We start from the raw sequence: 13,331 nt of genomic DNA, 5'->3' as shown, positions 1-13,331 counted from the left end.
TTGAGTATTATAGCTTTTTTTTTAGCCCCCCCCCTCCCCCAGGTGAGACTTAAAGCCCACCCACACCTGGCATCCTGGTAACACCACTGCTTGTCTGTGTTTTCCGCCATAAACGTGCAGTGATTGATAAATTTCAGAATCAACATATGAATGACGCCGCAATGACACCAACAGGCCTCAAGATGTCGCCATTGCGCCACGCTCTTCTTTTCAATCGGTGCTGCGGTAAATTCTAACCATTAAATTGGACATGTTGCACTCAGCATCCCCTCCATCCTCCAGCCTCGCGACCCCCGCGGTGGCGGGGGTCCTGATCAAATTGTTATTACAACGCAGATGGGATGCACTTCATTTCTTTTCATTCTATAATGACGTGTGCGTTTCTCAAAGAGGGCGGTGCAAATGCTAATCAATGGTCGTAGCAGTCGAATAGAGATAAGTTTGAATTTGACAAATTTTGACGACTTATTGACACGCGCCATTTTGTTATTTGCCGTTTATACAAACAGATCGATATCGATTGGCATTAACGTGTAACGCCATTAGATGGTTGCACGTTGCGTTACATAGGCAGGTGTTTTCTGATATTGACGTATCGTGACGTCAGGCGGACTTTCTCTCCGTCGCTCTACCTTCCTTCTCCTGGTTGCGCGTGCGTTCTCGGGTGCGCTTGATTGAAACAGCTGCGCACTGGCGTCTTGCACGTACGGAAGCAGCGTTTGTTTTGGGCTATTGCCACTTGTAAACACAAGCCTGGACACTTTTAGCGACGTTTTTTCACTTTGGCATCTTCACTTGCGGCTTTTTTGGAAGGGAGGGCATTTTGCACATTTTTGTGTGTGTGTACAGCACTGAGGAATATTTCACTCTTTTTTTTTGTTTGGTAAGGGACTCCTGCACAAGAAGCCACACAGGAGACGGATATTCTCTACTTTGAAGACTTTCAGGTATTTTTTTCCTATTTTTCTCTCAATGCACATTCCATTGGTGGCATTTTGCATGCTTTTGCAAGATACCTTGGTATTACAAACCCAACAAAACCATCAAAGGGTTATTGCAGTGGCGTTTCCTCAGCTTTCACAGCGGATGGTCTTATATGAAAATTCAGTGGTGTTACCAGGATGCCAGGTGTGGGTGGGCTTTAGTCTTACCTTGGGGCTAAAAAAAAAAGCTACAATGCTCAAGTAGGTCGAAATCCAGCGTAGGGCTTCTGCACCTTAAAACATGTTTTGTTTTCTCCTTGAGATAACTGTTATTGTGATTTCGTCTAAACCAGACATGTCCAAAGTCCGGCCCAGGGGCCAAATGCGGCCCGTGGTCAAATTTCATCCGGCCCCCAGCCTCTGTCATAAAATCAATTACGTCTGGCCCGCACACAGACTTAATGAATTGGTCAGCAGTACTGCTACCAGCATATGAAGTAGCTTACACACTAAATGCTGCTACTCATTTACCCACTAAAAGGCAACAGCACTCTACCAACATTACCCCGTGTGACCCTTCCAATTTTCTAAAATGGCGACAACAACAACAACAAAAAAAGTTGACTGCGACAGCCGACGCTTCAAGGATAGGTGGAAATTAGACTATTTCTTCACTGAAATACGCAACAACTGTGTCTGCCTCATTTGCAGAGACAGTCGCTGTGCTTAGAGTTCAATGTGAGGCGATATTACCAAACAAGACATGTACGACAAGATTAGTGCTGCAACGATTAATCGATTAACTTGAGTATTCGATTGCAAAAAAATAGTCTAATTAAATTTTGTTGCTTCGAGTATTTGTTTAATTAAAGTGCCGTTTTAATGGTTTATTTTGAAAGTGTTTACAATTAGTTTTATTGATGAGGGTGGATACACTGCCCTCTGGTCTGCCTCTTTTCACATGGCTGAATCCAACTGCTCCCTGTTAAGTTTTTGTTTGAGCTTCTTAATTTAGTTTATAGGTATATTTAGCCATTTTTTTGTGGGAATTTGTGTCTGAGCCATTAGTTAAGAGCATTGTACATTGATCCTCATTTAAAAAAAAAAAAAAAATATATATATATATATGTATATATATATATATATATATATATACCTTTTGAGGCTCAGCTCAGGTATTTTAATTTTTCATGTTCCTTATCCGATCACTCGATTATTCGAACTAAGTAGACCATCGATTAATCGACTACTAAAATATTCGATAGCTGCAGCCCTAGACAAGATTACAGGGAAGATACGCAGCGAGAAATTGAAGAAACTTGAAGCTAGTTAAATTTCACAGCAGCAGTATTTCGCAAGAGCCCAAGAGTCAAAAGAGAACGCCACAAAGACTAGTTGCGAGATTGGTGAAATTGTTAATTAAAAACAATAATAAAGCAAATGTGACACACAGAATGGCTTGCTAAAATTTGCTTAAATAAATTGTTCTATGTAAAGGACGTCAGCCAGGATCGGCCCCCCACATTTTTACCGCACCAAATCTGGCCCCCTTTGCAAAAAGTTTGGACACCCCTGGTCTAAACTAATAAAAGTTGATTTGATTTGATTTGACTTAGAACACATCCATAACTGAACTGTATGGACATGCAGGTGGCAATGTTTTTTTTTAGGTAACCTATTGTGGTTCCTCGGTTTTATTATCATTATTAGGGCCCGAGCACTGCGAGAGCCCTATTGTAATGCAAAGGATTATCATTATTACAGTATCTGCCCGAATATAAGACGGCCCTGATTATAAGAAACTGAACTCATTGTCATGTTCAAGAAACCAGTCTGAGATGATTCCAGCTTTATGACATGGCGCATTATCCTGCTGAAAGTAGCCATCAGAAGTTGGGTACATTGTGGTCATAAAGGGATGGTCATGGTCAGCAACAATACTCAGGTAGGCTGTGACGTTCCAACGATGCTCAATTGGTACCAAGGGGCCCAAAGAGTGCCAAGAAAATATTCCCCACACCATTACACCACCACCACCAGCCTGAACCGTTGATACAAGGCAGGATTGATCCATGCTTTCATATTGTTGACACCAAAATCTGACCCTACAATCCGAATGTCGCAGCAGAAATAGAGACTCATCAGACCAGGCAACGTTTTTCCAATCTTCTATTGTCCAATTTCGATGAGCTTGTGCAAATTGTAGCCTCAGTTTCCTGTTCTTAGCTGAAAGGAGTGGCACCCAGTGTGGTCTTCTGCTGCTGTAGCCCATCTGCCTCAAAGTTCGACGTACTGTGCGTTCAGAGATGCTCTTCTGCCTACCTTGGTTGTAACTGTAGTCACTGTTGCCTTTCTATCAGCTCGAACCAGTCTGGCCATTCTCCTCTGACCTCTGGCATCAACAAGGCATTTCCGCCCACAGAACTGCCGCTCACTGGATATTTTTTCTTTTTCAGACCATTCTCTGTAAACCCTAGAGATGGTTGTGCGTGAAAATCCCAGTAGATCAGCAGTTTCTGAAATACTCAGACCAGCCCTTCTGGCACCAACAACCATGCCACGTTCAAAGTCACTCAAATCACCTTTCTTCCCCATACTGATGTTCAGTTTGAACTGCAGGAGATCTTGTCTTAAACCATGTCTACATGCACTGAGTTGCGGCTGATTGGCTTAGAAATTAAGTGTTAACGAGCAGTTGGACAGGTGTACCTAATGAAGTGGCCGGTGAGTGTATTTGAGAGAAAAAGCATGTTATTTTTGCCTCATTCAAATCTTATTATCTGAACATTCAAATATGTAAACTAAACTGCAATCACATTGGTAAATGATTGGCTTCTGGTTTTTGAAATGTAAATAAACCTATTGTGATAAAAAAAAAAAAAAAAAAAAAAAATTGTAATAACTGATTTAACCATCAAAGTGAAGTCTAACTAACTGTAGTCTTAGAACAAATCTGAATAAGGAAAATCATTGCAATAAAATAATGCAAACTGGTTAAACTTGAGAGTAGCTGAGATCTATCACGACAGAACATCGCTTCGATGATATCTGGCGCCATCTAGTGTCGTAAATGGGTATTACGTCTAGACCACGAATATAAGATGACTCCCTCTTTTTCAGTCTAATTTCAATGCAAAAAACACCGTCTTATATTCGGGCCAATACGGTATTTTTTCTCGTCAAATGAAACTGGCCAATTTTGAGGCCTGAACATGGTCAAAAACTCACCAAAACTTGCACATACATGCTTTGATAATTTTGCAACGTTGCAAAAAAATGTTCCAAAATGGCTCAGTAGCGCCGCCTTGTATTTTTAAAAAACAGCATACATAATTAGGGTTTGTCAGCGTAGAGCTATAAAATTTGGGGAGTCTCTACCTTGTCTAAAACCTCTCCAAAAAATGATATACACCCATATTCCAAACCCAAATGGAAATCGGATGTTTTTGGATGAATGTGAAATTTTTATCGATTTACAGGGTGCACATTTGAGACCTTGTCGCCAAGGGAGTTCGTTGGATCGTCGTAAAAATTGGTGAGACTGTTCAGGAGACATATGATATCTTAAGTCTTCAAAATGGTGCGTTTTCATTCATGGGTCTGACCTCAGTGACTTCCTGTTGATTTTGGGGTATTCTATGGGTCACTTCATGTTTATTTTGAGTTACAGAACAGGAAGTGACCTGGAAATCACCCAAATAAATAGGCAGTGACTCAAACTCAACAGGAAATGACCTGTAAATGCCCTAAAATGAACAGCAAGTGACCTGTAAATAGCTTTGGAGCATGAAGTCGATGTTTTTACTGTACTCAAAACCATTTCAACCAATTACATTCATCTTCCCTGGTGTCATTCCCCATGCACATTAATGCCTTTGCATTCTCATCTTCTGACAATTACAGCAATGCTTCTGCAACTGACGTGTATGTGGGGCTTACTGTTGTCGGCTCCGCACATTCATTTAGTCTGGATCCTTTTCTCTGCTCCTTTGGGATTACTCTGCTTAATTTCCTCACAACTGTGCAACATATGAATTTACAAAAAAAAAAGACGATCAATTAAAATGCCATGACTCATTCACTACTGTTGACAGTGATCAATGTCAAATCCATTTGAAGCGTGATGCTCGCCTTGAGTCAACCATAGACTTCATAACCTCTTGAAATGACACGGGAAACGGGGCTGATTCGTAGGGGGCCTATTTTCAAAAACTTTAAATTCAAATATTTACTAAACCAAAGCTGCTACCGACCTATAACCAAAACAGGCACCTGCCTTAGCCATATATGAGCAGCGGCATAAAAAAATTCTAAGTTGTTCCCTGATGAAATCCCGATTAATTATTTTTTATGTAAGATTAACATAAAAACTTAATAACTTAAAATTGCAATAAAAGTCTCAGATTTTACACGAGATGCACAAAAATCACCAAATGCAGAGATAATCGCCTATATTTTTAGGATTAATAGCAATATTTAACATATAAGTTTTTGATCAAAATAGTAACTTATTTTTTTATTTACTACAAGTTTTCAACAGCTAATAAATCACTCAATATAACATCAGAAACTTAAAACTTGAGGAAAACATGCAGAAACAATTATAAATATGTAAATAGATGATTCATAAATTCTATATACAATTACAACTTATTATACAATAGAATAGCCTTTAATATCATTACACACTATATATTGTTAGCAAATGAGGCTAGCGGCCGCTTGGTTTAAAAGGAGCTTTTGTGGCAAAAATTCTTGTGAATAAACAATTAAATCCCCAAATTCTTCATAGATAGGGACGTAAAAAAGTCTCGATTCTTGGTTAAAAGCAAAAAAAACCGTGCAGTTAGCGTTTATTTTACGTATATTGACCAAGTACAATGCTACTATGCTAGCGAATGAGGCTAGCGGCCGCCTGGCATAAAAGGAGCTTTTGTGGCGAAGATTCTTGTGAATAAATGCTTAAATCCCCGAATTCATGGAAGTAAAACAGTCTCAATTCTTGGTTGATAGCAGAGAAACCGTGCAGTTGGCGTTTATTTTACGTATATTGACCATGTACAATGCTACTATGTTAGCGAACGAGGCTAGCAGCCGCTTGGCATAAAATGAGCTTTTGTGGCGAAAATTCATGTGAACAAATGATTATATCGCCGAATTCTTCATCGATATGGACGTAAAAATGTCTCGATTCGTGGTGAAAAGCAAAGAAACCGTGCAGTTAGCGTTTATTTTACGTATATTGACCAAATACAATGCTACTATGTTAGCGAATGAGGCTAGCGGCCGCCTGGCGTAAAAGGAGCTTTTGTGGCGAAAATTCTATTGAATAAATGCTTAAATCCCCAAATTCATGGAAGTAAAACAGTCTCGATTCTTGGTTAAAAGCGAACAAACCGTGCAGTTAGCGTTTATTTTACGTATATTGACCAAGTACAATGCTACTTTGTTAGCGAAAGACGCTAGTGGACGCCTGGCGTAAGAGGAGCTTTTGTGGTGAAACTTCTTGAGAATAAATGCTTAAATCCCCGAATTATTCATAGATTTGGACGTAAAACAGTCTCGATTCTTATTTAAAAGCAAAGAAAACGTGCGTTTAGCGTTTTTTTTCTTTCTTTTTTTATGTATTATGACATAGTACATTGCTACTATGTTAGTGAATGAGGCTAGCAGCCGCCTGGCTTAAAAGGAGCTTTCATGGCTAAAAGTCTTGTGAATAAATGCTTAAATCCCCGATTTCTTCATAGATATGGACCGAAAACAGTCTTGATTCTTGGTTAAAAGATGAGAAACCGTGCAGTTAGCGCTTATTTTACGTATATTGACCAAGTACAATGCTATTCTGTTAGCGAATGAGGCTAGCGGCCGCCTGGCGTAAACAGAGCTTTTCTGGTGAAAATTCTTGTGAATAAATGCTTAAATCCCCTAATTTTTCATAGATATGGACGTAAAACAGTCTCGATTCTTGGTCAAAAGATAATTATGAGGCTAGTCAGTTATGAAAATTTGCCCCCTTCATCTGTAAACAAAGAAGAAAATTCCTGCGAATAAATGCTTCAATCACGCATGCATGGTACGAAAAATCGAATATTTACCTTGAATCCTCGAACAAATCTCTCCTGAGACAATCCTTCCTGTTTGTATGCGGTACAGCTTTCGTAATTAAATCCAATCGAAAGTAAATCCAAGCTTAAATCCGACATGAGCGTGTGCCGTCTTCGGCTATTAGTAAATGAAGCTCGGCACCCTCTGATAAGGCAAAGAATGACAAAGTGACTTGTCAAAAGTGATGATGTGTATGAGTGAACATGTTGCAGTGCCATTGACAGTGACAGATGTCCAATCTGTTTTGATTGTGAAGAAAAATAGTCGTGTAAAAACTGTCAAAGACGATTTCTCTTTTCTCAGGTTCTTTTATTCTCGTGGAAAAAACAGGAAGTGAACGGCACACAATTCTAGAGTTACAGAAAATGTTCAAATACATTTATTGAGGAAATACTGACCGGCCAGGACATTTCACGGATACGGGCTCCGTGAAAGTGTCTCACCCCCCTTCTTGTCCCGTATATATTTGTGTTAACAGATGTGGTCAGAGCCAATAGGCAGCCTAGTCCTGCCTTATGGCCAAGTCAGAATACAAACTTAACCTTATCTGGAAATAGGTAATGTGAAGCTGGCTGTTGGGGGCTGTTGAATTCTGTGACCAACACACAGAGATAATTAAGTCCAGATGGTATGTGGTAGAACAAAGAACACTGTGTTTTAGGATATAAGAGAAAGAATATATTCTAGTTATTAACTATATGAGTAAATATGCATACAAGAATATAATAATAGGTAAATATATATGTGTGTATGTTTTCAATCCCTCTCTGGATTCAAATTAAAAATTGAATCCACCCAACTAAAAAACAAAACAACAAATCAGCAAAAGAAAAACAACAACAACAAAACCCAAGTAAACTCAAAGAAAAAATACATCACAAACCACGTGAGAGGTGACGAGACAAAAACGGCAAAACAAAGAAACGAAAAACGTATAATATAAACAATTAAAAAATAAACCATAATATCTGAGTCCAGAAAGCAAAACACATTCCCATTTCCCAAGGGCGAGCACACACGAATTCCCAGAGTCCGTCCCAAACAGGTGTGCAAAGTTAAAGTCAGCATCGCTGCAATCTCATGGCCTTGGTGTTATAAGGGATTGAGCTCATAACTTACTCCACGGGAAAAGGGTCAGTTCCATGTTGATATTCCATGGCTCAGGTTGAAACTAATCCTTTTTGTCAATGTGTGTTGAAGAAAACAATAATCGCAATCCTTAACGCAATGTCCAGTGGTCAAGAAAGCAGTTCAGAAAACAAAACGCAATCATCAATATCTTATACTATTGTAAACACTGACACCGCCCTCTTTTGTGCTGTAATCTGTTCAACTAAAAACACAGAATGCAATAGTAAAACATCAAATCATAAACAATTAAACATAAAATGAGTCAGCCTATCTAAAAAAAAAAAAATGCTGGTCGCTCTTGTAGGTTATAACGTCATAGTTGCTCATAAGAAAGAAAAAATATGTATTAATACTATAAAAATGGCCGTTTAAATGTGATACAAGTTAAACATTAATCAGAACTATCACTCAATGACCTCATTTAAATAAAATGCTCGTTGGAATTCTACAGGCAGGAAGATAACTGTCACAATTAAAATTCATTCATGTCAAAGGAACCTGAAAACCTTCACGCACAGAAAGGACAATACCCTCGGCTGGGATGAAACTCGCACCAGTTAAAGCCAACGGGTGCACCCACTCAGGGTCCAAGTGGGAACTGAATCAGCCCTCCGATCATCTAACCTTCGGAGAGCATGGGCTGACACCCGGGTCACCCTGCAGCCCCACCAGATCAGTGAGTCACCAAGCTCACGATGGTAATGGAGGCCGTGCATCCGGCGAAGGCCGTGCGTCCTGTCAACGGTGTTGACAGGACTCAAAAACGACATGAAAATAGCCAAATTGTCATCACTTATCCTCTCAAGTCATCATATATGTAATCTTACCACCTGGAGAATCCCAAAAGCATCTATCTCCAAACTCCTGGAACATATGACAAATCATTATCACCTGGGAGAGCAATAACTCATCTGTTTCTTCCTACCATATTACTAACACAGAAACTAAATCCCTTCCATTTAAAATATGGGAGAATAATGTGCTTGAACAATATGCTTGCAAAAGTTTTAACTCATCTGAATATGTAGTGTCATATTATCTGTATGTTTTCAGTTGAACAGATAGCACAGATCCATCAAACCTTCAAAAAAAAAAACTATCCATATGTCAGTAGATAATTAACAAAACATAAAAATATAATCATGTTTCTTTAGAGTTTAAAAATCAACACAACCCCCCATAGGTACAGTATATAATAATGATGATGATGATGATGTCCCTCTTTTGAAACTAAAAAACAAAATATTATTTCAAAAGAAATAATTTCCTTGTAAATACATCATCATTATTATACCCAACAAAAACAAAATGAGCAAACCCCATAGAGGCAAACATTACCAACATTAATAAATCTAATCCATTTGAAGACGCCTTTCTGGCACTCCGGATCATCATGTAATCAAATGAAAACATCCTACCAAATGTAATATTAAAAGAAGAAAACATAAGAAAAACTGGTGACAAATTCAAGGACAGAGAAAAGATAGCAAATCCGACAAGGCTAGTTTGAAGTCAGTATTGAAATGGCGAAGAGAGTCAGTTTTCCTAAGGGAAAACGGCAACAAATTCCAGAGCCAACAGCTGGATGCCCTTCCCCCATGGTCAGACGAAGCAAAGGTCCAGTATATTCTGCCGGCTGTGAAACAACCTCTGTTCCGCGATATCATCAGAAAGATTCAACCAACTCTTAGTAGGACTTCAGTATGTCGCTGGATGGATAAATAGCCTGGCGTAATGGGGTTTTTGCCAGTCTGATAGAAGGAATACGGTTCAGTCAGCCCGCTCCGGTCCGGTTGGAGTCCACCAGGAGTCTTTCAAGGGAGGCCTGCTAAGGTCACCATGGCTCAAGCTAACTTTGGCACTCTACCCCACATATGGAGAAAGTGGTTGAGTAGACCTAACTAAGTCCTTGCCTGATGTTAAATTTAAACGCGCAAAGCAAGGTATATCAAATCAAAAATGGCTTCTATAAATTTAAAAAAATAAAAAATAACCACAACAAAATAAAAATGTAAGATTACCGAAGTCGCGAAAGAAAAAGAAAACATTAAAAGGAAATCTGAATCAAAAATTCATCACACAAAATTTCAAAAGTGAAAAAGATCATTTGAAACTTATCTTCAAAGTTAAGAAAAATGAAAAGCTAAAAATTCCAAAGAATAAAAATCGGAAACCGAAAAATCAATAGTACGTGCTATTAGCCAAACAAAAGTACTTGAGCCTCAATTTATCAAAACCATTCGAACTTAAAAATGAAAAATAAAAATCAAAGAATCAAAAATAAAATGAAAAATCAAAAAATCAAAAAGAAAATGAAAAATAAAAATTGGTATTATTCTGGGAAATTTGTTCCCTCCAACGGAAATATGAAATCATCATAAGCCATACGAAAACGCAATTTTCCCAACTGTACAAACAAAATTCTTACATGATTACAAAATTAACAATTTTCCCAGAATAACGTCGTTTAGCGTAATGCCAAATAAAGTCTATTTCCTCTCTCAAAATTGTCTGCTCCCTCTTTAGTAATTTGTCAATTAAATTTGGCTGTGGCATCTCTCGACGAAAATGGCCACTTATTTCCCACTATAATTTCATTACAACAAAATTTACATAAATTGGACTTCTCTTCACATCCCAGATTACGAAATTAATAAAAACGTTCATCCCATTATTTTGGTCACAGCTGAAGTCAAAAATAGCCAGATTATATCAGCATGTGACCCAAAAGATTACATTTTAGCAAAGTTTGGCATTTTCAAGTCCTTAAAAATCAAAATTAGATTGCATATCGTCTAATATTTCGAACATGACTCAAGACAGGTCCCCTCTCATTCTTTCGTGAATCAATAGTTGCTCTTTGTCAATTTTAAGATTTACTTCGGCTGCTTCCAATTCTCAGTGTCCCATCTACATTAAAATTAATTAGTACTTTGTCACTTCCACCTTTGAATTAAATCATCAACACTGGAGTTTCTTGAGCGTCTTTGTGGTGCCCTTGTCCTGGTTACAGGGGCACATTAATAAAACCATTCAAAGCTACCTCAAATGTGATTGGATTCACCGTGATGCAGTCCAATGTCAGCAGGTCCCTCGGATCACAGTGACCTGTATACAAAAACATTCAGTACCTAAAGAATACATGTCAAGGGGTATTTGAACTCATGTCCAATCAGTTGCCAAACGGCAATGTCCCACCATGGGTCCCAATTCTTGAGCTTCGTGTCTTAGTCATCAATCTAAATACTTATGCATTAGTCGAGGTGAGATCTGGTAGGCATCATAGGTTAGAAGTCGGGGAGCTTTAGTGGTTGGTGTGGAAGATGGGAACCTGTCTCGGAAAACAGCAAACAATGGAGTGACAGGAGACCAAATGTTCAAGAACAACAAATTTAAACCTAGGATAAGACAGAATGTCAACCAATTGGTGAAAAATAAACAAGTACATATCAGTCTCACTACAGCACCGCAGGCCATAAATTATCTTCGTGCCTGGATCCAAACCTCTCCGTCGATAGCCAATTCTGGCAGTGTTTCTGCAAAAAGTCAAAATCATTTAATAACAATTTTAAGTCAATTAACTCACCTTATTGATTTGGAATCATGAGTTAATTTCCAGGTGTTAGGGTGTATCTATTTAAGTTCCAACTTCTAGTCTTTGTCTGGGATCTTTTTTGGATTTGGTCACAGGACAGCAGCCGACTGGCCTTTGCCATCTGCTTTCAATTAGGGGAGGGGGTGAAAACAAGTCTGTGTCAGCTATCGTGGTCATCGTCTGGGCTGGGGCTCCGCTGCCCCCCCTCCCTTTTTCACTGCTTCTGCAGTTCTCCTGTTACAATATTTATTTTTTTTAATTCTAGCATAAATATAACAGCTGTGCCAACTGTTTCTTCATAATTGATAGATTGCAGTTAAGATTTTGCCGATTTAGTCTCGCTTCAACAGCCTTCCAGAGAAGTTTATTATTATTATTAAGCTATTGGTTTAGAGTTCTCGGATGGAGTTTAATTTCGACATTTGTTGATCAATCAAATGTGAAATTATCTCCCACCGATGTATAATTTTAAATCAGAATACTACCTCCTTAGCACAATATTTTCACAAATCACAACAATCCTTGCTCCATATTTTAATCAGATATTTAAACCTATTTCAATCTATGAGCTCGTGAATGAATAAATCATTAGTTTAGAACTAAATAAACACATTAGAGAAAAAATGTCGTCTAGCAGCTCATTAGCTGGTCTTAAAACTTAAGGTAAACATATTTTATCAAACAATATAATCATTGTCTCGACATGTCATTTTCCGCCAAATTAAACAAATCTCATTACTTTTAAGGTTGTTTAACAAAACATTTTGAGCTCTAAAGATCATACTATCGATCTCAATTAAGCTCACTAGTTTATTATTTATTTCACCTCACTCGCTTTTCATTTCATTCATAAATTCTATTTCAATAATCAGTTGTTCCCCATTACTATCAATTTGATATTAGTTCTAGTAAAAAGAGAGGGCTTAAATATATTCTCAGTCACCCTTGTTGTGTTTGGCCAGAACACAACAAGGGGGGGCTCACAGCGGCCCGCTCTCCTAAATTTTGAACACCATCCCCCTTTTCTTAATCAAAGGCGCCACGTGGCACACACGGGTGCCTGCCAGAATATGAACAAAGGCGATTCATTTATTATCCTATACTCGATATTTAAGTATTTCAAAAACAGTTACTTTGTTTGTCCGCGCTCCCTCTCCACTCAGGAGAGCAGAATAAGGAGCGCTCACTTCACTCACAATTAGAGGAAAGAAAAGAAAGAGGACAAAGAAGAGAAAAGTTGGGGCACCCCACACACACTGACACAAACCAACGACAAATAACAAACATCCGCGGAACAAATTTGAGTTGCTCATGCCGCCCATCCCAGGATCTCAGCGTTTTCATATATACGCTGGAAATGCACTTTACTCGTGATTTACGCAAATCGGTCCTGCCGGAACTCCTCACATAGGGAGTTCTTAATTACAACACGAAACGGGTCGTCAAAGACGCCCGGAACTACCTCACATAGGGTGTTCTTATATGCATTTTGTAATCGCGATATATAAATAGATAAATAACATACACATTATTAATTTCCTCAATAAAAATTCAACCCCCTCCGGGGCAGCAGCGTA

At 38.6% G+C, this 13,331-nt stretch overlaps 1 protein-coding gene across 1 annotated transcript in view; it reads left to right on the top strand.

Moving 5' to 3' along the window:
- Window positions 1–645: 645 nt before the first annotated feature.
- Window positions 646–13,331, top strand: part of grm8a (glutamate receptor, metabotropic 8a) — a 389,718-nt gene continuing 377,032 nt past the window's right edge. The window contains exon 1 of the mRNA XM_057856119.1: window positions 646–947. The gene's annotated coding sequence lies outside the window, so the exon portion shown is untranslated. The remainder of the gene's footprint in view (window positions 948–13,331) is intronic.

This window comes from Corythoichthys intestinalis, chromosome 13 (assembly GCF_030265065.1).
Source record: "Corythoichthys intestinalis isolate RoL2023-P3 chromosome 13, ASM3026506v1, whole genome shotgun sequence".
NCBI classification, from domain to species: Eukaryota; Metazoa; Chordata; class Actinopteri; order Syngnathiformes; family Syngnathidae; genus Corythoichthys; species Corythoichthys intestinalis.
This window is presented reverse-complemented; position numbering and strand designations above follow the sequence as displayed.